This window comes from Seriola aureovittata, chromosome 5 (genome assembly GCF_021018895.1).
Source record: "Seriola aureovittata isolate HTS-2021-v1 ecotype China chromosome 5, ASM2101889v1, whole genome shotgun sequence".
Taxonomy (NCBI): Eukaryota; Metazoa; Chordata; class Actinopteri; order Carangiformes; family Carangidae; genus Seriola; species Seriola aureovittata.
The window spans coordinates 12,112,943-12,125,026 of record NC_079368.1 but is presented as its reverse complement, the minus strand read 5'-3'; the positions used below and the strand labels follow the sequence as shown (position 1 = coordinate 12,125,026).

Here is a 12,084-nt window from a genome sequence, read left to right as displayed (position 1 = left end):
ATTGGGTATTGTCAAGGGAAATGCAGGGAAAAAAATCTCTTTACTTTAACAATGTGTTTATAATTAGTATTAGGCAATGGCAGGCTTAACAGACATTATTATTCCATGTAGAATGATGACGGCTACAACCTTGCGGTGAGGCAGCAACACACACCCACCCACACACACACACACAGCTCCATGGTGATGCGAGTGAATCCTTTGCATTTCCTGAAGCAGTTCTGTACGAAGAACGGTCCCAAATTCCTCCTGAACATAGGGAAGATCCGATCTGCAGCTATTAGAAGAGCTTGTTTGAGGTCATTGATGCCAAAGGAGGTTTGACCAGTTATTTTTTCCATCAGCACTGCGAATGTTTAATGGTTGTGTTCCATAAAGACACAAAAGATAATGATTGTGTGATAATAGCTTCAGGACACTATGTTTGTCTACACTTGTGACTTAGATGAAGATCAGATCACAGTTAATGACCAGTCAATGCACAAAACCAGGTCATTCCACATGGTTCACTGTCTTTTTCTTGCCACTGTTTCGTTACAGGGTCTGTGGTGCGAGCCGTGCTCTGTGCTCAGGTCATGGCACAGTTTCAGTCCAGCGCCTAACCCCTGCCCTGTGTTTGACCACTCTACGTGTGTTGTCTGAGCCTGGCGAAGCTGCCTCATTATGTGACAGGCAGAGGAGAGTATTTGATCCTGGATATTTAGCCTCCTCCTCTCTGTCACAGCCACTGGAGCCCTCTCAAGGTAATTGACTGACTGTTTGATCTCCCTCTGACTCTACAAGATGCTGACACACACACGCACACACACACACACACACACACACACACACACACATACACACACTTGTCACTTGCATGGGCCTACTCATGGATGGTGCGCACGCACACACACACACACACACTCGTCACTTGCATGGGCCTACTCATGGATGGTGCGCACGCACACACACACACACACACACACACATACATTCACTTACACATGTAGCACATACCCGCTGTACCCTCCACCAACCAATCAAAAACACGCGCCCATGCACACACACGCATACACGCCCACACCCACACACACACATACACAAACACACACACACACACACACACACACACACAGTTGTTATCATTTGTGTGCAGTGAGCTAAGGGAACAGAGGAGGAGAGTTTTGAGCCGTTGAAAAGGAAACAAGGAAACTCCTCCATAGCTATGGGCCATGCTTTCTTCCCTCCGCACCAAACGCTGCATGCTGTTACAAATGGTAATCGGCTCTGATTGTCACAAATTTCAAAACAAACGCTAGGTGACTGAAAATCCAAAGTGACGCCCCGAGTGATACTCCAACAGAAAGCCCGAATCAAAGCATGCCGACTATAATTAGGTTCCATCTGGGCTACATTATTTAAAGCCGCACTAGTTAATTGCTTGTGTACAAATGGCCTATTTTATTTGAATCAAACTCTTTTTTTTGTGATTCATAATTACATTGATATGAAGGGAGCCATATCTCTTTACTTCATTTATAATATAAATACATATTCATATTATTAAGAGGACTTTGAGGCAAGGGAAATGTAAAGTGATGATACTTTACTTTGCCTGAATTGAATTTTTTTAAACAATTATGGGTGTTTAATCAAATATACTGACATTTGGGTTAAACATTTAATGAGCTTCAATTAAAAAAGGAGATGAACAATGATATAATCATGAAGTGAAAATTACAAAAACATAATACCTAACAGGACTGATACACATGATATTAGTGCAAGCAGAAGCAAACATTTTCTAATTTCCTTTTGTCAAAGTTTTCATCAAGAATCTAACACAAACACTGCATTTTCTTATCGATTTCCTATCGACGGTAACCTAAGCTTTTGTTTTATCTCGATGTGAGGCAGAGCGTTATGTGGGCCCTGGCTGGCTGTAACCTTAGCTGGGCTGCTGTTTGTGGAAACTATCTGTTGCATGGATCAGCGGTGGGGAATCGCTATCTGTATCCTGGTTGTCAGATGATCGGATTTCCGCCCCTGACGCTCTCTGATATTAGATGATCTTCTGTGCTGTGTGTGAGAGTATGTGCACAGTGTGTGTGCGCTTGGGTGTGTTAGTTCCCTATGTGTCTGGTTGTCCATATGAGATGCACAGGCGCATACACTCAGTTATGCGTGTTGTCATGTTGCTTGCCGACAGGCGTAAAGGTTAAGGATGTCATTTTGTCCCCACGTGGCTGTCTGTCTGAAGGGGGCAGGACATGTTGCCACTGGAGACGAGGTCAAAGAGAGCCCGGGCAGGTGACAGGCGGTCAGCCACGCTGCCACAGCAACTCTGTCCTCTGTAACAAAACATGGAGATGTTGTCCTTAGTCAAAAAGCTAATTAAATCTAAATTCACTCCCCCTCCCCACCACCCCCCCTCAATTTCTACTCATGGTGAAGACATCCACGTCAAACCAACAGGCAGTGTAACACAGGTATAATCAGACTTTGTTTATGCTATGCTACGCTGTGTGTCTTCATTTTTAATAAAATCAACATTGTACACATCTGCCGGAGCAGGAGAGACACACATGCATCACACAAGAAAAAAATTAAACAGAAAAATTACTCAAAACAGAGCTCATTTCATCAAACCAGTAATACCACTGCTGCTTCTTGAATGCAATTCATTTTTAATGCTTGTCGGTAAGTGGGGTCTGCATTCCCCCCCATCTCCCTCGTACTGCTTTTAATTACTTTGCTTATTATTGTGTGTTGTTGTTAGACAAAAACAAGGCAGAACTCATTACACATCCAGAGATGAGGAACCTGAATCACTAGCTACAGGGGCCGCTGAGGGGACTCTGTATTTACTTAGAATAAAATACAAACAGAATAGAGACACAGAGAAACAAAATCAAGCGAAAGCCCAGAGAGGGGAGGATATTGCATTAACTTGTTCAAATCATCTCCCAACGTCAGCTACTTTACATTCCATATAATATTTCCTGGAAGAGTGAAACTTGTGACAACAAGAACTCTACTCCAAAGACTGTGGCACTGTACTTCTTCTTTCTACTTTCTCCTTCAGTTCCATCCCTTCATCTACCCTTCCCCACTTGCCGCCTCCCTAACCAGACACTGAGACTGCACTGAGTGCTTTTTTATTTTAAAGTGAATGAGTGGCCTTGGCCGTCATAAAGGACCCTCGCTTTTATAGACTTGGAGCAGAGTATTTACAAGATAACCCCAGTCCAAGGACAGAGCAGGCTATTTGATACCAGTGTCAGACTCTCCCCTCTCCTCTTCAGTAAAAATCGAAAGCCCAAACATACCCTCGTCTCTGACAGCACCTCTCAATGTCAGTTGTTTTACTCGCCTGTACTGAACTGGGATGAGACACCTTGGAATAAGAGGAGAGACAGCTGTTTGAGGCATGCAAACACATTGATTGCGCCTTACTTCTTACACTGCAGTAATAATGACATTAAATAATACAGACTTTTTTAAAAAGTGCTTTCATATATTCAAATTGGAGATTCAAGTTAGCAATGTATATAAACAACATGTGAAAAGATGTTTCGTCTCAGTGTTAGATAGACAAAACGCAGGACATTAAATTCACATATTAAATTGATGAGAGACAGAATGACTATAAAACTGTTTCTATAGGACTGTACAAATCCTATTATTATATTAATCCTTATATTAAAAAAGGAACACTGTGCTATCCTGATTGTTTGGATAAAACTTTTAATTAATTAAAGAAATGTTAATGACAAAATTACATGAAATATATAAACTGGTCAAAAGGCAGATTTTGAGATTATCCTCTGAGCTCAGTTTGCCCACACCTAACAAATCTGTTTGACTACACCAAGAAACACATAAGTGTGAGAGTGTCTTTGTAATAGAAAGAAATGAGGGCATCTTTGGAAAACAAAACATCGCCACTTCAGTTATCAGATGCACACATGACACAAAGTCTGCTATTCCTTTCCTCATAAACAAGTTCCTAACTTGCTTCCAGTGACAGACTCATGCTTCAGCATTATAGAGAACACATGTTCACCCCAGTATGTCTAAGATTCACTGGCAGTTTTGTTTAAAAAATGCACAAGATGTGCGCATGTACCTGTTGATTCAGTGTGTGTATGTGACAGAGTGAGACACAGAAAGAGAGAGATTGAGTGACTGAGTGTGCGTACACATGTATGTGTATGGAGGGGCCTTGTTGGGAGTGCCACCCAGACATTAGCACTGTAAACAGTGCAGGCCTCCTTCCCTGTCCAGGCCTTTTGTTCCATCTGCACCACCATTGGTCGGGACTTAAATGGCAAACACTCGGGGGCTGCTAGCTCGCCTGACACGGTTTTGTTTTTGGCCTATTGAGGGGCAATGGAGAGCTTCTGTTTCTATGCCCAGGCACAATGTGTCTCAAAAGCAGCATGGCTGAAAAGAGAGGCCCCCACAAAGACTGTCCATTAGTGGAGGCACTGCATGCATGCGTGTACGTGCACTGACATAGGAACAGGCGCAAACAGGCGCATACATGCACACACACACACACACACACACACACGCACACACACACACGCACACACACACACGCACACACACACACACACACACACACACACACACACACACACACACACACACATCATGATGCCTGGGCAAGGGTCAGGACAGACAACCTTGCCAAAGACACTGGTGGAGATGGAGCATGCGCACATGGGTGTGCCCATACATACACACTCACTCACTCACACACACATGCCCGCACACACGCCCGTGCACGCACGCACGCACACACACAATGACAGAGTCTATATAACCAAATCCAAGCCAAACTGCACACCACTTCACGATACTACACTCACTCCTTACTCACATAAACACACAACCTCTGCTCCACTTCAACACAATGAGGTCTGGCACACACGCATGCACACACTCATGCACCTCCTAGCACCCTCAGGACAATACCAGGCATAGAAATGCACACACACACACACACACACACACACACACACACACACACACACACACACACACACACACACACACACACACACACACCACACACACACACACACACACACACTCTTCTACAATATCAGACATACACACATCACTCAGTCACAAAAGAGGTGGAGGAGGAAAAGGGAAGGAGAGGCCCCTTTGCACCTGTAAACCTGTAAGAAAGACAGGCTGCATTCAGAATCAGTGGTCAAAGAATAGACAGCCTTGAGTGTGAGAACTTATATACAGCCCTCCTTCACTAACCAGGTTGTCTCAGCTTTATAGAAGAATAAAGTGCAGCCATTAACACCACTGGCACATGCTTTGTGAAATGTAAAGTATAACAGCAAAGCATCTAAAGGAATTGTACACTGGCAGCATGGTGAGGGAATGTACAGTACATGGTATTATATTTTTTTAACTGATTTTCCTGCTTTTTTTCTTTACAAATAAATCTTTGTCCTCTGGCTGTAAATGTTTATACAGCAGTAGACTTGCAGCTTTCATGCTTACAGAGAGAAAAATATCTTTTTGCATTTTATTCACAACACAGGGGCTTTGTGATAAAAAGTGTGAGGCAGATTTGATAGACAGTGACCAGCACTTCACCCAAAGATCTCATCAGCATTATGAGCTAAAAAAGAGCTGCGCAGTGGGTGTAATGACTGGTATTCTACGCTATGATATGTCACCTGTGTCAATCACAAACAAAACTGAGAAGGCACATCTCCATTAGCGCAAAGCTGTTGACTTTGGACTTTAGGACACATAAAGCAAGAGGAATGCAAGTGATCAAACTAGTGGAGCTGTTCAAATTTTATGTTTGACTTCAGACTGTCCTGACCTGAAGAATAAAACAAGAATAAACACGCACTCATATAAGGGCATAGGTTGGTAGGGATGCAACAACCCTGCCACCCCTCCAAAAGAAAAGAGATTGACCTTTTCATGACAGCAACCAAACGGTTTATTAACATATATGGTTTGAATTTACATTCAGGAATGCCCATACACAAATGTAATATATTTACATGTGTTGAATTTCCATATGAAATTAAATAAGAAATTAAGAAATATTTGTATGTATTTCATATATGTTATAAACTTATATCTTAATATATTCAGATATATCATAATAAGATATCTGTCACAGTCCTGCTGCGTCTCCCAGTGTTTTTTCTCTGTTTGCTGTTTGTCTCCCCTCCCTTGTGTATGTGTGTGTGTCTGTGTGCTTCCCGTGACATCAGGTGACTCAGCGGGGGCGTGGTCTGGACAGCAGCTCATCACCACACCTACAATCTATCACTCATCATATGCAGTATATCAACACCGATCATGCATCCATTCGTTGCCAGATTGTTCCGCTCTTCACGGCGAAGACTTCCTGATTTGTGTGCTGCTGATCCTGCCACACTCCGCTGTCGTCATACCACACAATACCACCTGCCTTTGGTCTGCAGTCATCCCACGTGTTTCCAGAGTGTGTTCACTAACCTGCATCTGGTCCCTAGTGTCCTCCTTACTCCTGCCTTGTGTAATCACCAGACACCTGGATTCCCCTGACCAATAAAGTCCCTTACACTATTATTGCTGGTGTGTTTTGTGTTCTGTCTCTGCTCTGGGGTCAAACATCAGTTCTGACAAAAACTTTAAAATATCATCTTATAGACTTTTCTTAAGGGCACAAAAGTCATAGTACAGTAAGTCATGAAAAGTCATAATAAAGTAACGAATAAAAACTCATAATAAAGTAAGGTATAAAAATGTCATAGTAAATTAAGGCATAAAAACTCATTGTATACTAAGGCATAATAACGTCATAGTATAGTAAGGCATAAATATGTCAATGTATAGTAGGGCATGAAAAGTCATAATAAAGTAAGGTATAAAAAGTCATAGGATAGTAAGGCATATAAACGTCATAGTATAGTAGTGCATAAAAAGTCATAAAAAAGTAAGGTATAAAAAGTCATAGGATAATAAAGTATATAACTGTCATAGTAAAGTAAGGCATAAAAAGTCATAATAAAGTAAAGTATAAAATGTCATAGTATAGTAAGGCACATAAAGGTCATAGTATAGTAAGGCATAAAAATGTCATAGTATAGTAAGGCATAAAAATGTCATTCTATAGTAGGGCATGAAAAGTCATAGTATAGTAAGTCATAAAAACGTCATAGTATAGTAAGGCGTAAAAAGTCATAATAAAGTAAGGTATAAAAAGTCATAGTATAGTAAGTCATAAAAACGTCATAGTATAGTAAGGCGTAAAAAGTCATAATAAAGTAAGGTATAAAAAGTCATAGTATAGTAAGTCATAAAAACGTCATAGTATAGTAAGGCGTAAAAAGTCATAATAAAGTAAGGTATAAAAAGTCATAAGATATTAAGGCATATAAATGTCATAGTAAAGTAAGGTATAAAAAGTCATATTATAGTAAGGCATAAACAGTTATAATAAAGTATGGTATAAAAAGTCATAGGATAGTAAGGCATATGAATGTCATAGTATAGCAGGGCATAAAAATGTCAGTAAATTAAGGAATAAAAAGTAATTGTCTACAAAGGCATAAAACCATCATAGTATAGTAAGGCATAAATATGTCAATGTATAGTAGGGCATGAAAAGTCATAATAAAGTAAGGTATAAAAAGTCATAGGATAGTAAGGCATATAAACGTCATAGTATAGTAGGGCATAAAAAGTCATAAAAAAGTAAGGTATAAAAAGTCATAGGATAATAAAGTATATAACTGTCATAGTATAGTAAGGCATAAAAAGTCATAATAAAGTAAAGTATAAAATGTCATAGTATAGTAAGGCACATAAAGGTCATAGTATAGTAAGGCATAAAAATGTCATAGTATAGTAAGGCATAAAAATGTCATTCTATAGTAGGGCATGAAAAGTCATAGTATAGTAAGCCGAAAAAGTCATAATAAAGTAAAGTTTAAAAAGTAATAGTATAGTAAGGCGTAAAAAGTCATAATAAAGTAAGGTATAAAAAGTCATAGTAAAGTAAGTCATAAAAACGTCATAGTATAGTAAGGCGTAAAAAGTCATAATAAAGTAAGGTATAAAAAGTCATAGTATAGTAAGTCATAAAAACGTCATAGTATAGTAAGGCGTAAAAAGTCATAATAAAGTAAGGTATAAAAAGTCATAAGATATTAAGGCATATAAATGTCATAGTAAAGTAAGGTATAAAAAGTCATATTATAGTAAGGCATAAACAGTTATAATAAAGTATGGTATAAAAAGTCATAGGATAGTAAGGCATATGAATGTCATAGTATAGCAGGGCATAAAAATGTCAGTAAATTAAGGAATAAAAAGTAATTGTCTACAAAGGCATAAAACCATCATAGTATAGTAAGGCATAAATATGTCAATGTATAGTAGGGCATGAAAAGTCATAATAAAGTAAGGTATAAAAAGTCATAGGATAGTAAGGCATATAAACGTCATAGTATAGTAGGGCATAAAAAGTCATAAAAAAGTAAGGTATAAAAAGTCATAGGATAATAAAGTATATAACTGTCATAGTATAGTAAGGCATAAAAAGTCATAATAAAGTAAAGTATAAAATGTCATAGTATAGTAAGGCACATAAAGGTCATAGTATAGTAAGGCATAAAAATGTCATAGTATAGTAAGGCATAAAAATGTCATTCTATAGTAGGGCATGAAAAGTCATAGTATAGTAAGCCGAAAAAGTCATAATAAAGTAAAGTTTAAAAAGTAATAGTATAGTAAGGCGTAAAAAGTCATAATAAAGTAAGGTATAAAAAGTCATAGTAAAGTAAGTCATAAAAACGTCATAGTATAGTAAGGCGTAAAAAGTCATAATAAAGTAAGGTATAAAAAGTCATAGTATAGTAAGTCATAAAAACGTCATAGTATAGTAAGGCGTAAAAAGTCATAATAAAGTAAGGTATAAAAAGTCATAAGATATTAAGGCATATAAATGTCATAGTAAAGTAAGGTATAAAAAGTCATATTATAGTAAGGCATAAACAGTTATAATAAAGTATGGTATAAAAAGTCATAGGATAGTAAGGCATATGAATGTCATAGTAAAGCAGGGCATAAAAATGTCAGTAAATTAAGGAATAAAAAGTAATTGTCTACAAAGGCATAAAACCATCATAGTATAGTAAGGCATGAAAAGTCATATTATAGTAAGGCATAAAAAGTAATAATAAAAGTAAAGTCTAAAAAGTCATGGTATAGTAAGGCATAAAAACGTCATGGTATAGTAGGGCATAAAAAGTCATAGTATATTGAGGCATAAACACATCATAGTATAATAAGGCATAAAAACGACATAGTATAGTAAGGCATAAAAATGTCATTCTATAGTAGGGCATGAAAAGTCATAGTATAGTAAGGCGTAAAAAGTCATAATAAAGTAAAGTAAAAAAAGTCATAGTATAGTAAGTCATAAAAACTTCATAGTATAGTAAGGCATTAAAAGTCATAATAAAGTAAAGTATAAAAAGTCTTAGTATAGTAAGTCATAAAAATGTCATAGTATAGTAAGGCATAAAAATGTCATTCTATAGTAGGGCATGAAAAGTCATAGTATAGTAAGTCATAAAAACGTCATAGTATAGTAAGGCGTAAAAAGTCATAATAAAGTAAGGTATAAAAAGTCATAGTATAGTAAGTCATAAAAACGTCATAGTATAGTAAGGCGTAAAAAGTCATAATAAAGTAAGGTATAAAAAGTCATAGTATAGTAAGTCATAAAAACGTCATAGTATAGTAAGGCGTAAAAAGTCATAATAAAGTAAGGTATAAAAAGTCATAAGATATTAAGGCATATAAATGTCATAGTAAAGTAAGGTATAAAAAGTCATATTATAGTAAGGCATAAACAGTTATAATAAAGTATGGTATAAAAAGTCATAGGATAGTAAGGCATATGAATGTCATAGTATAGCAGGGCATAAAAATGTCAGTAAATTAAGGAATAAAAAGTAATTGTCTACAAAGGCATAAAACCATCATAGTATAGTAAGGCATAAATATGTCAATGTATAGTAGGGCATGAAAAGTCATAATAAAGTAAGGTATAAAAAGTCATAGGATAGTAAGGCATATAACTGTCATAGCATAGTAAGGCATAAAAAGTCATAATAAAGTAAGGTATAAAAAGTCATAGTATAGTAAGTCATAAAAACGTCATAGTATAGTAAGGCGTAAAAAGTCATAATAAAGTAAGGTATAAAAAGTCATAGGATAGTAGGGCATATAAACGTCATAGTAAAGTAAGGTATAAAAAGTCATATTAAAGTGAGGCATAAACAGTTATAATAAAGTATGGTAAAAAAAAATCATAGGATAGTAAGGCATAAAAACGTCATAGTATAGTAAGGCATAAAAATGTCATAATAAAGTAAAGTTTAAAAAGTAATAGTATAGTAAGGCATAAAAAGTCATAATAAAGTAAAGTAGAAAAAGTCATAGGACAGTAAGTCATAAAAACGTCATAGTATAGTAAGGCATAAAAAGTCATAATAAAGTATAAAATGTCATAGTATAGTAAGGCACATAAAGGTCATAGTATAATAAGGCATAAAAATTCATAGTATAGTAAGGCATAAAAAGTCATAATAAAGTAAAGTATAAAAAGTAATAGTATAGTAAGTCATAGGGCATGAAAAAGTCATAGTATAGTAAGTCATAAAAATGTCATAGTATAGTAAGGCGTAAAAAGTCATAATAAAGTAAGGTATAAAAAGTCATAGGATAGTAAGGCATATAACTGTCATAGTATAGTAAGGCATAAAAAGTCATAATAAAGTAAGGTATAAAAAGTCATAGTATAGTAAGGCATAAAAAGTCATAGTATAGTAAGGCATAAAAAGTCATAATAAAGTAAAGTATAAAAAGTCATAGGAAAGTAAGTCATATAAACGTCATAGTATAGTAAGGCATAAAAAGTCATAATAAAGTAAGGTATAAAAAGTCATAGGATAATAAAGTATATAACTGTCATAGTATAATAAGGCATAAAAATGTCATAGTATAGTAAGGCATAAAAATGTCATTCTATAGTAGGGCATGAAAAGTCATAGTATAGTAAGGCATAAAAAGTCATAATAAAGTAAAGTATAAAAAGTAATAGTATAGTAAGTCATAAAAACGTCATCGTATAGTAAGGCATAAAAAGTCATAATGAAGTAAGGTATAAAAAGTCATAGTATAGTAAGTCATAAAAACGTCATAGTATAGTAAGGCGTAAAAATTCATAATAAAGTAAGGTATAAACAGTTATAATAAAGTATGGTATAAAAAGTCATAGGATAGTAAGGCATAAAAACGTCATAGTATAGTAAGGCATAAAAATGTCATTCTATAGTAGGGCATGAAAAGTCATAGTATAGTAAGGCATAAAAAGTCATAATAAAGTAAAGTATAAACGTCATAGTAAAGTAAGGTATAAAAAGTCATATTAAAGTAAGGCATAAACAGTTATAATAAAGTATGGTATAAAAAGTCATAGTAAAGTAAGGTATAAAAAGTCATATTATAGTAAGGCATAAACAGTTATAATAAAGTATGGTATAAAAAGTCATAGGATAGTAAGGCATATAAATGTCATAGTATAGCAGGGCATAAAAATGTCAGTAAATTAAGGAATAAAAAGTAATTGAATACTAAGGCATAAAACCGTCATAGTATAGTAAGGCATGAAAAGTCATATTATAGTAAGGCATAAAAAGTAATAATAAAAGTAAAGTCTAAAAAGTCATGGTATAGTAAGGCATAAAAACATCATGGTATAGTAGGGCATAAAAAGTCATAGTATATTAAGGCATAAACACATCATAGTATAATAAGGCATAAAAACGTCATACTATAGTAAGGCATAAAAATGTAATTCTATAGTAGGGCATGAAAAGTCATAGTATAGTAAGGCATAAAAAGTCATAATAAAGTAAGGTATAAAAAGTCATAGTATAGTAAGTCATAAAAACGTCATAGTATAGTAAGGCGTAAAAAGTCATAATAAAGTAAGGTATAAAAAGTCATAGGATAGTAAGGCATATAAACGTCATAGTAAAGTAAGGTATAAAA

General features: G+C 35.7%; 1 protein-coding gene and 1 long non-coding RNA gene across 5 annotated transcripts in view; one reads left to right on the top strand and one right to left on the bottom strand.

Annotated features, from left to right (window-relative positions):
• LOC130169561 (uncharacterized) overlaps nucleotides 1-6,585 on the top strand; it is a 31,494-nt gene extending 24,909 nt beyond the window's left edge. For all 3 annotated transcript variants that reach the window (XR_008827845.1, XR_008827846.1, XR_008827847.1), the window contains 2 exons: nucleotides 541-743; nucleotides 6,246-6,585. This is a non-coding gene — a long non-coding RNA (uncharacterized LOC130169561). The remainder of the gene's footprint in view (nucleotides 1-540; nucleotides 744-6,245) is intronic.
• Nucleotides 1-12,084, bottom strand: part of fam172a (family with sequence similarity 172 member A) — a 160,544-nt gene that overhangs the window by 5,397 nt on the left and 143,063 nt on the right. The gene's annotated exons all lie outside the window — the stretch shown is intronic.